Source organism: Carlito syrichta, unplaced genomic scaffold (genome assembly GCF_000164805.1).
Source record: "Carlito syrichta isolate Samal-C Ts95f unplaced genomic scaffold, Tarsius_syrichta-2.0.1 Scaffold309922, whole genome shotgun sequence".
Classification (NCBI taxonomy): Eukaryota; Metazoa; Chordata; class Mammalia; order Primates; family Tarsiidae; genus Carlito; species Carlito syrichta.
In genome coordinates, this window is record NW_007254018.1 from 439208 (window position 1) to 453442 (window position 14235).

Here is a 14235-nt window from a genome sequence, read left to right on the forward strand (position 1 = left end):
TTTTCATTATCAGCTTTTTAAAATTCTTGTTGCTCAGACCCACAATAAAACTTAAGGATATTTTCATTTAATAAGCCTTAGACATTTACAACTATTAATGTAACATACTACAAGTAGTTTTTGTAACAGGCTGAGCTCTCTAGCATTTTTAATGAAACTTTTCCTTATAAGGAGATGATTACAGTTGTCATAATGACCTAAATAAGATTGTGGCTCAAGAATTATTTCAAGGAATTAAACATAGTTATTTCAAAATCTGAACAAAAATCATCAAATGATGTTGATATCTTTCTGGCATCAGCATTTTATGGACAAAGTTACAGATGTTAGAATATTGATTGCATAAAATCTTGAAACCCACAAAACTCGCAGGCTTAGGTCTTCGTAATTTCTGTTGTTTATGTAATTTCAGCCCTATGCGTCACTGAAAAGTTATTTATTTCAAGAAACTGGCCAAATTTGGTGGGTGATGCTGTCTGCCAGTGTCTGCAGATGTATTGTTTCCGCCTACATTTGTGCATGTTGTCTGGTCTTTAAAGAACACGAACACCAGATAGAAATGTTAGCTCTCTGTTAGTTTTTTCCTATGTTCTTAGAACTGATGTTGCTGTTTCCTGATTTTGTCAGATTGTATGTCTGAACTGTCTTCCTTTCTTGAAAGGTGGATATTAGCAACCATGTACCAGATAAGTAATCAGAAGTAGTTAATGCTGTGTCAAATTACAGCAAGGTTTTCAACAAAGTAACCACAAAGATGAGTGCGAAAGCAAGTATTTAGTAAGTAATGACATCTTAGCTATCTAAAGTGAAAAGGCATGATCTCAGGAAAGCAACTGCAAATGGGTGAGAAAACTAAAAGTGAGATTTAGAAAAGTAATTGTAACACTTCAAGAGCTTAATCTGACCTGCTAATTTTTTTCTCAGTAAAAGAAAATGAACTGAAAGGATAAACTTGTTCTTGACCTGTTTTGAGTGCTTTAAAAAAGGAACAATTCAAAATGGAAAAGAGTTCAAAATGGAAAAAATAAAAACTTATTTGGAGAGTATATGCATAGTTTTTATAAAAAAGATGAAAACGTAAATGGTTTGGAATTTCTATTTAAGCACTCACCATGTGCAAATTACCTTTTTGAATTTAACACACATCCTAGCTATTGGCAGATTCCATCTTAGATACTACTGAAGCAGTTCTTTAAGGAAAGTAACAAGTCTAACACTAGGAAGTTTAATCCTAACATGAAGGAAAATGAGGAATAACTTACAGATTCATCTCTAGTCCTAGATTTAGAGAACACCAGCATCACTAGCAGGTGATGGATCAAGATGCTGGGCTTCTGACATCTGAAATCAACAACAATAATGACACTGTCAGCTCTGGGGTAAGTACAGAGCAGAAAATGAAAGAACCATCAGATGATACCTTTTTAATCAGAATTATTGCATATGCTCCTTACCCACATTCTGTTGATGATGTGTTTTTATATGTGTATTTAATTATGTGTTTGCCCTTTGCGTACATTCCTTCCATAACTTCTCTGAAGACTGTAACATATGATCTAGAAATGACTCCAGCTAGGACAAGACCAAGAAAGTTAAATCAGAAACACGAATGGCTCTGTTGCCTCACCTCATTGCAGCTCTGTCCTTAAGAAAGGGGAACAGGAGCTGGGCTCGGTGGCTCAGCCTGTAATCCCGTGCCTTTGGGAGGCTGAACTGAGTGGACTGCCTGAGCCCGCGGGTTCAAAACCCGCCTGGGCAACTTGGCGAGACCTCATCTCTACAATAAATCAAAAATTAGCCGGGCGTGGTAGCGCGCGCCTGTAGTTCCAGCTACTTGGAAGGCTGAGGCGGGAGGATCACCGAAGCCCAGCAGGTTGAGGCTGCGGGGGCTGGGAGCGGCTACTGCGCTCCAGTCTGGGTGACAGACTCCAACTCAAAAAAAAAAAAAGGGGGGGGGAGCAGGGACCTAGGGCATGCAGCTGCTTCCAGATTTCTCTAGGCACTTGTAATGCTTTTATTTATTTTTTATTTTTAAATTATTTTATTTTAAAGATGTGGGGTACAATTCAAGGTTAGGTATACAAACGATTATGTAGGTACCCTTGTTGATGAGGTGTGCCCCACCAACCTCTAGCAGTTTCCCTCAGCTGCCAATCCCTTTCTCATAGTATTATAATTGTTCAAGGTCCACTTATGAGTGAGAACATACGACCCTCTGTTTCTGTGATAGATCACTGAGTATGATCAACTCCACAAACATCCAAGTTGCTGTGAAGTCCATATGTTTGTCCTCCTTTATGGCTGCATAATATTCCGTTGTGTATATGTACCACATTTTTTTTTTATCCAGTCCAGCTTCGATGGGCAGCATAGTTGGTTCCATGTTTTTGCTATTGTGAATAGAGCTGCAACAAACATGCGTGTGCAGGTATCTTTTTTGTAGAGTGATTTGAGTTCCTCCAGGTATATTCCCAATAACGGAATTGCTGGGTCATATGGAAGGTCAATTTCTAGTTCTTTCAGAAATTGCTACACTGTCTTCCAAACACTCATAATGCTTTTGTGGCCATAGAAATGTCCTTCTTTCTTCTGGCAGGTTGCTGATCACCATCTTCCTACACTCAAATACTCTGGCTAAAAAGACAGTCACATCACAACCCTGGGTCAAAAAGAGAGTAATTTGGTTTATAATGTTGTTTATAATATTTATAATGTTAAAGCAGGAAGGTGAGTAAATAAAAATTTTAGTGCCAAAAAAAAAAAAAAAAATAGTCATACTGTATATGAGCACTCCTTACACTTTCCCTAGAGTTTGGGGAATGAATGCCTGGTGTTCTGTGAATGTTCTTTCTGTGATTTTAATTTGTTAAGTTGAAACTCCGTAGATAAATGGCCATATTGAATGTGTACTCCTCTTAAAATGGAAATTTGTCATTTTTATGTTTTAAAAAAATAAACACCGGCATCTTATGCCTCTTTGTTGTGTATTTTGAGGAAGCATCTTTTTTTTTTAGATTGGAAAATATAGTTTATTTAGAAAATAAATTGGAGAGAGAGATTCACCTCCCCAAGGTAGGGGAGGGGGCCAAAACTAGAAAATATGGTGGCCATAGCTCAAGGAGCCACATGGTCAGACCATAGTTTAGCACAGCAGTGGCCGAGGGAGCATCTTTCTTGTTTGCCCCTATACGATGTGACCAGACTAGTGCCTGACATTTCTTGAGTGGGGTGTTCAAAAAATATTTGTTGAGTGAATGTATTTAAGTTACATTGAATGAATTTGCTTTCTTGACAAAATAATAAGGCCAAACCTCTTTTAACAAGAGTGTCTGCTTTCCTAAGTTCAGTACAATTTGATTGAAAGGGATACCAAATGGTAAGAAAACTGAATGCTTCATTCTTACATAATCTCTTCCCACTTCCCCATAAAAATGTAATTTAAATGAAGGCAAGATTCTAATGTCATGCTTTAGGTTTGGAGTATTTTCTTTTTCTTTTTTTTTTTTTTTTTGAGTTGGAGTCTCACTCTGTCGCCCAGACTGGAGTGCAGTGGCCGCTCCCGGCCACCGCAGCCTCAACCTGCTGGGCTCCGGCGATCCTTCCGCCTCAGCCTTCCAAGTAGCCGGAATTACAGGCATGCGCTACCACGCCCGGCTGATTTTTTGATTTATTGTAGAGATGAGGTCTCGCTGCCCAGGCGGGTCTCGAACCCGCGGGCTCAGGCAATCCACTCACCTGGAGTATTTTCGAATGAGTGTTTGGACTTCCCATTGTCTGGGATGTCTTTCCCTCCAATCTGTATCCCAAATGAATTCATTCTTATCAGAAGTCCCACTCCTCCTACAGAATTTTCCCTGATCAGTCCAAACAATCACTTCCTTGACTTTTTTTTTTTTTTGCGTTGGAGTCTCACTCTCTCCCAGACTGGAGTGCAGTGGCCGCTCCCGGCCACCGCAGCCTCGACCTGCTGGGCTCCGGCGATCCTTCTGCCTCAGCCTTCCGAGTAGCCGGAATCACAGGCATGCGCTACCACGCCCGGCTGACTTTTTGATTTATTGTAGAGATGAGGTCTCGCCAAGTTGCCCAGGAGGGTCTCGAACCCGCAGGCTCAGGCAATCCATTCACCTCAGCCGCCCAAAGGCGCGGGATTACAGGCTGAGCCACTGAGCCCGGCTACTTCCTTGGCTCACACAGATTATAAACTGCCTGGAGGCAGAGTCTTTTATACTCCCCCCCATCGCCTATCACTACATTCAGTCAAAACTTGGGGGTTGACTAGGAATCTAACACCATGGGGTATTTCCAAGTCCCACCAGAATAATCTCAGTCTAAGGACAGCTCCTTTAATCCTTAAAACATCTAGAGGATTATACTGTTTTCCCTTGGTCATTTGTCCCAAGGCTTGTCAGCTCCCTCACCACCCCCGACCATGTGAATTCTAATTTCTCTCCACTCCAGTTTGCTGATTCTCCCTTCCCATTGCTGTGACTTCAGTGGAGACAGAGAACAGCTGGTGGTCATTTGATCTGTAACAACACTTCATGTCCTTGTATAAGAGGTAGGTGAGCGAAAATGTCACAATTCTCTATTATAGCCATGTTTTTAGCTGTGTGCCAAGCCCTATACCATTAAAAAATTTTGATTTAAGGACTTGCAAGAATATGTAAAGTACTATGGGAAAGCATATTGCACACACTCGATGATGCTTTGCTAATGTGATTCATCTCCATACACATGGGGCCCTATTCATCCTGTATGTTTTGAGACAGCTTCAGATCCAAAAACATTCATCAATTCCAAAAACTCGTTGATGTGTTCTGAGAATGCCAACATTTCTGCATCCAATTTGCATTTTTAAGAATCTCTCAACTAGAAGTATGAAATTATTAGAAATGCATTCCAGTTTATTAGCTTTGAAAATACTTCCATTTTAACATTTGGCATCTGAGGCCCACCCTGCCTTGGGGACCAGCTGATGTGTATATTATTGAGTGAAATACAAATTCCACCAATGTCTTTTGAGAACTGAATGGGGCCTTAAGTATGTTCATTGATGTCTGACATTTAAAAGTTTAGATGTCACAGCTGGGGAACATTTTCATGCCTCCTGACTCACCCTCTGTCGAGTCAAAAGTAAATCTTGCCTGGGAGTCAGCATAACAGGCTGACTCTTCCCTGTACCATGAGTTGCGGTTTCCTTACCTGCAAAATGCGGTTTATGTGCTTACCTCACTGATGGGAGGAATAAGTGAGAGTATGCTTGCTAAGTACAACATAGACACAAGTACGTCATTATCTCCCTTCCCTCCTCCCTCTCTTCCCCTGGCTTCCCTTCATTTCCCCATACAGGGGAGCATTGCCTGAGAACAGTCTTACATATTTCTTCCCTAACCTATTTTGGCACATTAGGACTTTTAAACCATTGAGTGGAAAATTGCTGCTATGGGTAATGCCATGAGCCTGACACTAGTAATGCTAATTTTCTGTACATGATGAGGTCCTCTCTGTCCACCAGATGGCAGAATTTCCTTTGGCATGTTCTGGGAGGAAGCTGCCTAGACACGTTTGGACTGGTGTATCAGTAAGGCTACTAAAAGAGAAAAGAAGGTATACAAAAGGTACTGGCTCTCACGCAATTACCAAAGTTTTACCAGGCAAAGGGGGAGCTAGTGATCATCTATTACTCCCTCATCTTTTCCAGCCACAAATGTCTCATATCTTCTGTTCTTTCTCCTCTGAGCTTTTGCATATCCTGTTTCCTCTGCCTGGAGCATTTCTCCCCCAAACCCCAGCTTCCTTCACCTAGCTAACTCCTCTTCATCCTTTGGGTCTCAGTTCAGCCATCACTGCCATTAGGAAGACCTTGCTGGCCTCATATTCTGGGATCAGGACACCACACCCTTCCCCCACGAGAATCCTGCTCATTGTTTAGTCCCCTGCTCGAACGCAGCCTCTTCAAACAGGCCTCCTGGCTTACTTTTTGATGGTGTCTCCTTGTGGCACCTAGAACAGTGCTTGGAACAAGTAGACACTCAACTCTGGTAAGGAAGAACTGTGCTCCCATGGCATCTTGTGGCCTCGGTCATTCCTATCGTGGCGTTCACAACACTGTATTATCAGTTCCTCTATTCTGTGTCACCTACTAGATTGTGAACTTCACGACAGCAAGGATCAATTTCTAGTTGACGCACCATGTTATCTCCAGTGACTGGCATAGAATCATATTCGCTGAAAAATGAACATACAGATACATATACATAGGCACACAGTATGGCTACAATGAAGCAATTTTTTGTTGTTACTTTTTTTTTGAGGTCAGTGAAGCAGAGGAGGAGGAGAAATGGTAGCAAGGATCCATCCCAGTCTTCCTTTACAGAAACAGCATTTGTATTTAGTCAGCCAGGCAGGCTTTTGATAGCTATTGCACTAAGTAGGTTTTATGTTGGCCTGAATTTTCTGTGAGTGAATTTAGAATTAATGTCAAACTTTGTAGGAAGTGAAACCTGATTTGCAAAGCAAGAATCTGGAAAGGCCACAGAAGGATTGAAGGGATAGAACAGATATGTTTGAGCAGCCACTTGGTGACCAAACAGATAGAGTGATATAGAAATATGCAACAGGAAACCCTATGTGGATTCAGATAGTGAGCTATGAGAAAGGAGGCTGAGATATAACATTGAGAAAAAGACTCAGATTTGAACATGAGAACACTTTGCAGGATGTATGCTTGTCTTGAGCAGCAAAGGATGCTCATATATGAAATCCCCCCTGTAAAGGTCCCAGGAGGGAGTCAGAACCTGGCTCCAGTCGGGGTCTCTCAGCATAAAGAAGGGCCTAGGTCACTTTCTTTTTTTAAGGGTGAAAATATGTTATTTTAAATTTTATTTTATTTTTTAGAGATGGGATCTTGCTATGTTGCCCAGGCTGGACACAAACTCCCGGGCCCAAGTGATCTGCTGCCTCAGGGCCCTGATTTGTTGGGATTATAGGCATGCACTACTGCACCCATCTCAGTTATTTTATTTATTTATTTATTTTTGAGTCAGAGTCTCACTCCATTACCCAGACTGGAGTACAGTGGCATGCTCACGGCCACCGCAGCCTCGACCTGCTGGGCTCCAGCGATCCTTCCACTTAAGCTTTCCAAGTAGCTGGCAGGTGTGCATTACCACACCCGGAAAATTTTTTGATGTATTGTAGAGACGAGATCTTGCCAAGTTGCCCGGGCTGGTCTTGAACCCCCGGGCTCAGGCAATGCTCCCGCCTTCGGCCTCCCAAAGTGCTGGGATTACAGGCTTGAGCCACTGTGCCTGGCCTCAGTTATTATTTTTTTTAAATGACAAAACAGGTTTACAAAAACGATCATTTAAAAATGCTTTCATTTAACACATCGACACCTTTCATACACCATTGACAATAAATTATGTATTAAGGTGAGCCACATGAAATTGTTCATCTGCAACCGTTTTTGACCTAAGAATATCAACAATGTCATATAGTTCAATCTCATGCAATCTCATTTGTAGATAAATGTCAGAAGACTGTATTTGAGCTCCTGCCTTCTAGTGACTATGAGGACCTAGCTGAGTGCACCCCTATCCAAGCTGACTCTCCCAATACTGACTATAGCCTTCGGGTTGAGGACGTCCCATCTGTGTGTGCAAACACTCAGCAGCCAAAGCAAAGGGTTTACAGCCCCAGCAGTGGAGACCAGACATTGGGCTAAAAGAGAGTCAAATCTAAAATTCAAATTGTATGTATTGCAGGCAAGGAGATGTCTGGTATGTCTTTGCAAGTCTTTCTAAGTACAAATGCCAGAGGCTTCTCTGTCCCTAAGTTCCCGAGTAGAAGAACATGCAGCAGTGCCTGATGCATAGTGGCCTACAGAAATATCAATGGACTCACTCCCCACCTCCCTCAGCCAGCCGATCATCTCGTTTCTTACTGCCGAACACGAGGCTGGTTCTGTTTTACTCCTTCTCCCCCACTTCACACAATGAAAACAGCATGGAAGCCAGGCTCAGTGGCTCAGCCTGTAATCCCGCGCCTTTGGGAGGCTGAGGTGAGTGGATTGCCTGAGCCTGCGGATTCGAGACCCACCTGGGCAACTTGGCGAGACCTCGTCTCTACAATTAATCAAAAAAAAAAAAAAATCAACTGGGCGTGATAGCGCGCGCCTGTAATTCCGGCTACTTGGAAGGCTGAGGCAGAAGGATTGCCGGAGCCCAGCAGGTCGAGGCTGTGGTGGCCGGGAGCGGCCACTGCACTCCAGTCTGGGCGACAGAGTGAGACTCCAACTAAAAAAAAAAAAAAAAAACAAACAGTGTGGAACGACTCCAGGGTCTTGCCTTCCCTTTTCCCTCTGCTCCCAGACATATGTATACCTTCCTTCCTCTTTCATTTCCTTGACCACTGGCTTCTCTAGATCTCCCTTCCTTCATCCTTTTTGCCTCCTGCACCTCTGATAACCACTGGGTAGTAAGGAAAGGAGCCAATGCATCCCCCAACTTCCTTCCTGAGCTGATCGATCTTCCCTGATCTTGAAAAGGTAGGAGGTGCACCTTGGTGCTTCCAGTAAAGCAAGGTTGTTTGAATAAGCCAAGCAAGACCAAGAGGTTTAAATCCTTCCCACTCTCATCACCACAATGTGAGATAGATCCAAATATGTTGCAATAGCATGGCCTTGGGCGCACCACTGTTGGGTTATAAAATGCTGCAGCAGACTCTCCCTGGATAGCAATGTTACTATCCTTAACCCTATCAGCGAGAATTCTGGAGCACTTCCTCTTTGCTGTGCTCACAGATTTTTCCGAAGTTTCTCCCTGATGGAATCAACATCTGAAATCCTCATAGAGTGTAGACAGGAATCCTCCAGCAATTCCTTTTTTCCAAGGCTCAGTGACTCAGCCTATAATCCCAGCACTTCGGGAGGCTGAGGCGAGTAGATTGCCTGAGCCTGCGGGTTCGAGACCAACCGGGGCAACTTAGCGAGACCTTGTCTCTACAATAAACAAACAAACAAAATTAGCCGGGCATGGTACGTGTGCTTGTAGTTCCAACCACTTGAAAGGCTGAGGTGGACAGATCGCCGGAGCCCAGCAAGTGATCGCTGGGGTGGCCATGAGTGTGCCACTGTACTCCAGCCTGGGCAACAGAGTAAGACTTCAACTAAAAAAAATTCCCTTTTTCCTTCCCAGACACCAATCTATCCAAGCAGGACCTTAGCAGTGGCACACAAGTCCCTGAACCCAGTGCTTCCCTAATTGCACAATTATGAGGTGGCAGATGTTTGCCTTGGCAGTCAGACTGCAGAGAAAGGGTAGGCTGGAGAAGCTGGTGGGCAAGGAAATCAAGGAGAAAGGAGGGTATAAGAACAGTGTGCTCCTTCGCCCGCAGAGTCATGTACAGATTTCGTAGTATATGATGAAGTTGCAATAATAAGAGAAAGCTGGACTTCAGCTTTTTCGTTTTCCTCTGGATATAAATGCTAGGGAATCTCTTCATATCATAAAACCCCGTAGCACTGTGTACCACTTTCAGAGTATCATTTCCCTCATCCTTTTACCTTGCTGTGCCATGATTTGTATGCCTGTCTCATTCTTGAGAGGGCGCCAGGTCTTACCCTCACATTCCAACCTCATCCCTGCTCCCACCCAGTGTCCAGCATAGCACTTTTCATGGGATTAGTGTTCAGTGACTAGCTGTTGAACTGTTAAAGTTGCTTTGCTTTGGAGCTGTTTTGTCTGATCCTTCCACTGTTCTATTTTATTGGAGGGACTTTGTATGTACTGTGTTAGAAAGATGACTGTAAGAAACTCACATGAGGTGTATGTCCAGGCCTCAGTCATTGCATTTTCTTTGGGAAACTTTAATACACAGGGTTGGTCCCCTGATGATCACATCAGTGTTCTGTGACCCTGCGTAATTTCCCTAACACATTCTACCATAGCCGATTGACCCAGGGAATAAACCTAACAGGATGGGTCCTTCAACTTGTCCCTTCCAGATCTTTAAAACTTTCAGAGAGTAGACTTGAGCTGAGTCCTAGTAAAGACTGGGATCTTGAGGGCAGATTCCAGGTCTTATCACCAGGGCTTCCTTTGTTCTCACTTCACCCAAGGTCTGATCCTTCAGCTCCTCCTTAAGGTCTATGAGCTGCCCCAGCATCCTTCTGGGAAATCCCTTTTGTGCTCAAGTTCACTAAGGCCCACTTCTTTTCTTTTTCTTTCTTTATTTTTTTTTTATTTTTATTTTTTGAGTTGGAATCTCACTCTGTCACCCAGGAGTGGAGTACAGTGGCACTCTTACGGCCACCACAGCTTTGACGTGTTGGGCTCAGGTGATCCTTCCACTTCAGCCTTCCAAGTAGCTGGAACTATAGGCGTGTGGCTATTTTTTATATAGACCTGGCTAATTTTTGATTTTTTGTAGAGACGAGGTCTCGCCAAGTTGCCTGGGCTGGTCTTGCACCTGTGGGCTCAGGCAATCCACTCACCTTGGCCTCCCAAGGATTACAGGCTAAGCCACCGAGCCCAGCCAAAACTACATTTTATTTATTTTTTTATTTTTGAGTTGGAGTCTCACTCCGTTGCCCAGACTGGAGTGCGGTGCACACTCACGGCCACCGCAGCCTCGACCTGCTGGGGTCTAGCGATCCTTCCATCTCAGCCTTCCAAGTAGCTGGAACCACAGGCGCGCGCTTCCAGACCCGGCTAATTTTTGATTTATTGTAGAGACGAGGTCTTGCCAAGTTGCCTAGGCTGGTCTCAAATAAAATGTAGTTTTTTAAGAACTGAGTACCACATGTTCTCACTCATAAGTGGACCCTGAACATTTACCATAATATAATAAGAAAGGGATTGGCAGTAGCGGGACACTGCCGGCGGGGGCGGCACACTTCATCAATAAAGGCACCTGATCTCAAACCAGGTGAAGTGGGAACCAAAGGGAGGTCCAAATTTTACCTGTATGATGACCACTTGTATACCTAAATCTGAATTGTACCCCACGTCTTTAAAATTAAAAAAATGTTAAAAATACAAATAAGTAAAATGTAGGTTTTATTATTTTTTTAGGTATAGCAAGGTCAACAGATTAGGAGATGGCTTATCAAAAAGATAGTGTGTTATGCTCAGATCCCAAGAGAAAGGGGTGTGTCACACCACAGGGGGGTCACACAGGAAGCAGCCAGGTCTGTCAGGATGCAGAAGGAACAGGAGAAAACATGGGCAAGGGTCTTTATGGTGGTTTCCATGGGAAGGAACTGACCAGGCAGGGTAAGCAGATTAAGGACTAGCCTGAGTAGTCTGGTGACTGGCCCTGAGGCGATTAGGGCAGGGGATCAGTGGTCCTAAGAGTGACAGCCCAAGAGAGGAGGTGTTTGGGGGTGTTGGTTGGTTTGCCTTTGAAAGGTAGGCTCGTGGGCATGTTGTTTACTATCTCTAGGAACTGGTGACTCCTCGAAGAGGCTGCCACTCCAGGGTCATTGAGGCCCTAGCTGTCAAAGCATGAGAATACAAAAAATGAAAAACATGGCTACCACATTCCTGTAGGAAGTAGCAGGGCATGAGGGGAGAAATGGGAGCTGGGGCTAGATCATAAGGCACTCCAAATGTTAAGCTAAGGAGTCTGAGTTCCATTCTGCAAATATTGCAAAATCCAGAAGGAATTTGAGCCTGGGAGTGATATAACAACTGTATATGGCTGGGCAGAGTGCCCCGTGCCTGTATTCCCAGCGCTTTGGGAGGCTGAGGCAGGAGGATTGCTTGAGCCCAGCAATTTGAGACCACCCTGGGCAACACAGTGAGACCCCACCTCTATTTAAAAAAAAGCAAAAACAAAACTATATATTAGGAATACTACTCTGGTGTCTTTGGACAGGATGAGGTAGAATTTAAGGACCAGATCAACAGGTCCTAGTAAATAACTGAACGTGAGGTTGAGGGAAAGATGGGAATGAAAACTCACTTCAATATTTCAAGACTTTGTGACCGGAGGACAGCACTGCTATTCCATAGAGATGGGCATCTCAGAAGAAGGCACTTCTAGGAGGGGACTTAAGAGCTACATGGGCAGAAATGATGAGGTGCATTTCAGAGATGTTGATGTGACCACATCCCACAGGCAGTTCTTGTCTGGTGTTGCCTTGTATGATTTGTTGTGGTTGTTGTTTGAGTTGGAGTCTCACTCCCTAGCCCAGGCTATAGTGCAGTGGCACACTCACAGCCACCCCAGCATTGACCTGCTGGGCTCTGGCGATCCTTCTGTCTCAGCCTTCCAAGTAGCCAGAACTACAGGCGTGCGCCACCGTGCCCGGCTAATTTTTTATTTATTGTAGAGATGAGGTCTCGCCAAGTTGCCTGGACTGGTCTTGAACCTGCGGGCTCAGGCAATTCATTCACCTCCATCTCGCAAAATGCTGGGATTACAGGCTGAGCCACCGAGCCCGGCTGCCTTGTGAGATTATCTGGCATTGTGTGTGTCTCAACTCTCCAGCTGTCAAGAACCTGAAAGGGCTGGTGCTTTGCTGTCTTCATTCCTCTCCAATACCCAGCACAGAGTCTCTGGTCCTTGCCCTTCACAAGGTTAATGCAGGCTCTTTCTTTGGTAGTTCATCTACCAGGACTCGTCCACACAAGAAAGGAACCAGTCTGGGCTCTCTGACTGCCTACCAGGGTCTAAAGGCATCACAAGATGACACACTCAGGATATGGATGAGCACTTAACTCCAGGGAGTTGTGGTTTCCTCATCTGTAAATAGTACCCTTTCTGAATGTTATCCCAGATCTCTTCCAGGGCTAAAATTCTGGGAGTCAGTTTTGAGATTTTTGCGATGCTAGAGAGGCACTTAGCGGATCAGGGAAGTTGCCTACTCTTGTTTTGTCAAAACATCGTCTTTAGACAAGCCTCCTCCATCTTGACTCCTACCAGACCTTGTTAACCCAAGAATCAGTCAATTCTGAAGGTATTCAAGCCTTCCTATTTCTTTCTCCATCCTCTTAACCTTGTCTTCTCTTTATGCCCCAAGGAAGGACCCCCTCACACCAAGTTGATCCCCACGTTGAGCTGAGTGGGCTCCAATTGATGCTTCAAACACAAGAGGCAAGTGTCAGTCACTGGACCAATCCAGGACTCATTTGGAAGAAGAAAACACACATGCAAAATGCAAAATGGCATGATGGAGAAGACAGTCAGGAGAAAGAAGGGAGAAAGGAAGTCAGTTATCAAGGGTCTTCCACACATGGCCCTCCAGTGGATTTTGTGGGTCGTCTTGTCGACCACTCCCATAGTGCCTTGAGCTTCTATTAGCATCACCAGACTTGTCAACATACCCAATGTCTCTCTCCCCATTCAAATGTATGCTCCATGAAGACAATGTCTGTCTTGTTTACATCTCTATTCTGATTCCTCACAGAGTTCCGGGCAGGTAGTAGCCGCGGGGTAAGTATCATATGAGTCAAAGAATAAATACATTTAATTCTGATAATGCTGCAAAGTAATATTATCTCCATTTTACAGAAGAAGTTGAGGCTCAGAGGGACTGGTGACTTGCCTGTGGTCCTACAGCTAGGAAGTTGAAGAATCAGAAGACTGCAGGTGGGTGCCTGAAGCTAGGTTCCGCCTACGGAGGTGTCACCACAGAGGGGACCACAGCAAAGTCAAGCACAACAGAATTTAATGGATGAAGTCAGGGGTTCACAGAATGGGAGAACAGTGAAGAAACTGGGCAGAGCTGCGATTCCAGGAGCAGGAATGAGTAAAGCTTAAAGAAGGACCATGGGAGTCGGGTCTTCTCCAACAGGATGTTGTTCCATTCTTTCTCTTCACTCACTCAATTCAGAGTCCAGGTGCGAACATTTCATTGTCGTTGACAGCCCCATCAAGACTGGACATCATGGGGAAGAGGAAACTCTCCCCAAATAATCCAAGTGATCTTACCAGAAAAAAGCAGGAGTGTGTGCCGGGCACCTGAAAAAATAGCAGCGTCCACTACAAACTTACATGGAGGACTGCCAGCAACCTGAGCCAGAAATGCCAGAACGCCCCCCTCAAGCTGCTACTTTCCCTCTCCTCCCCTGGGAGGTGTTACTGGAGGAGAGAGTGGGTGGAGGAATCTACCACAATGCCATCTTTGAATGCCAGCTGGGCTCCTCCTCAGAAGTTTCTGAAGTGTTGAAGAAAGTGAGAACTCACTTGTCTCCCAACCCAACACCCACCCTCCCCCGAGTCGGACCT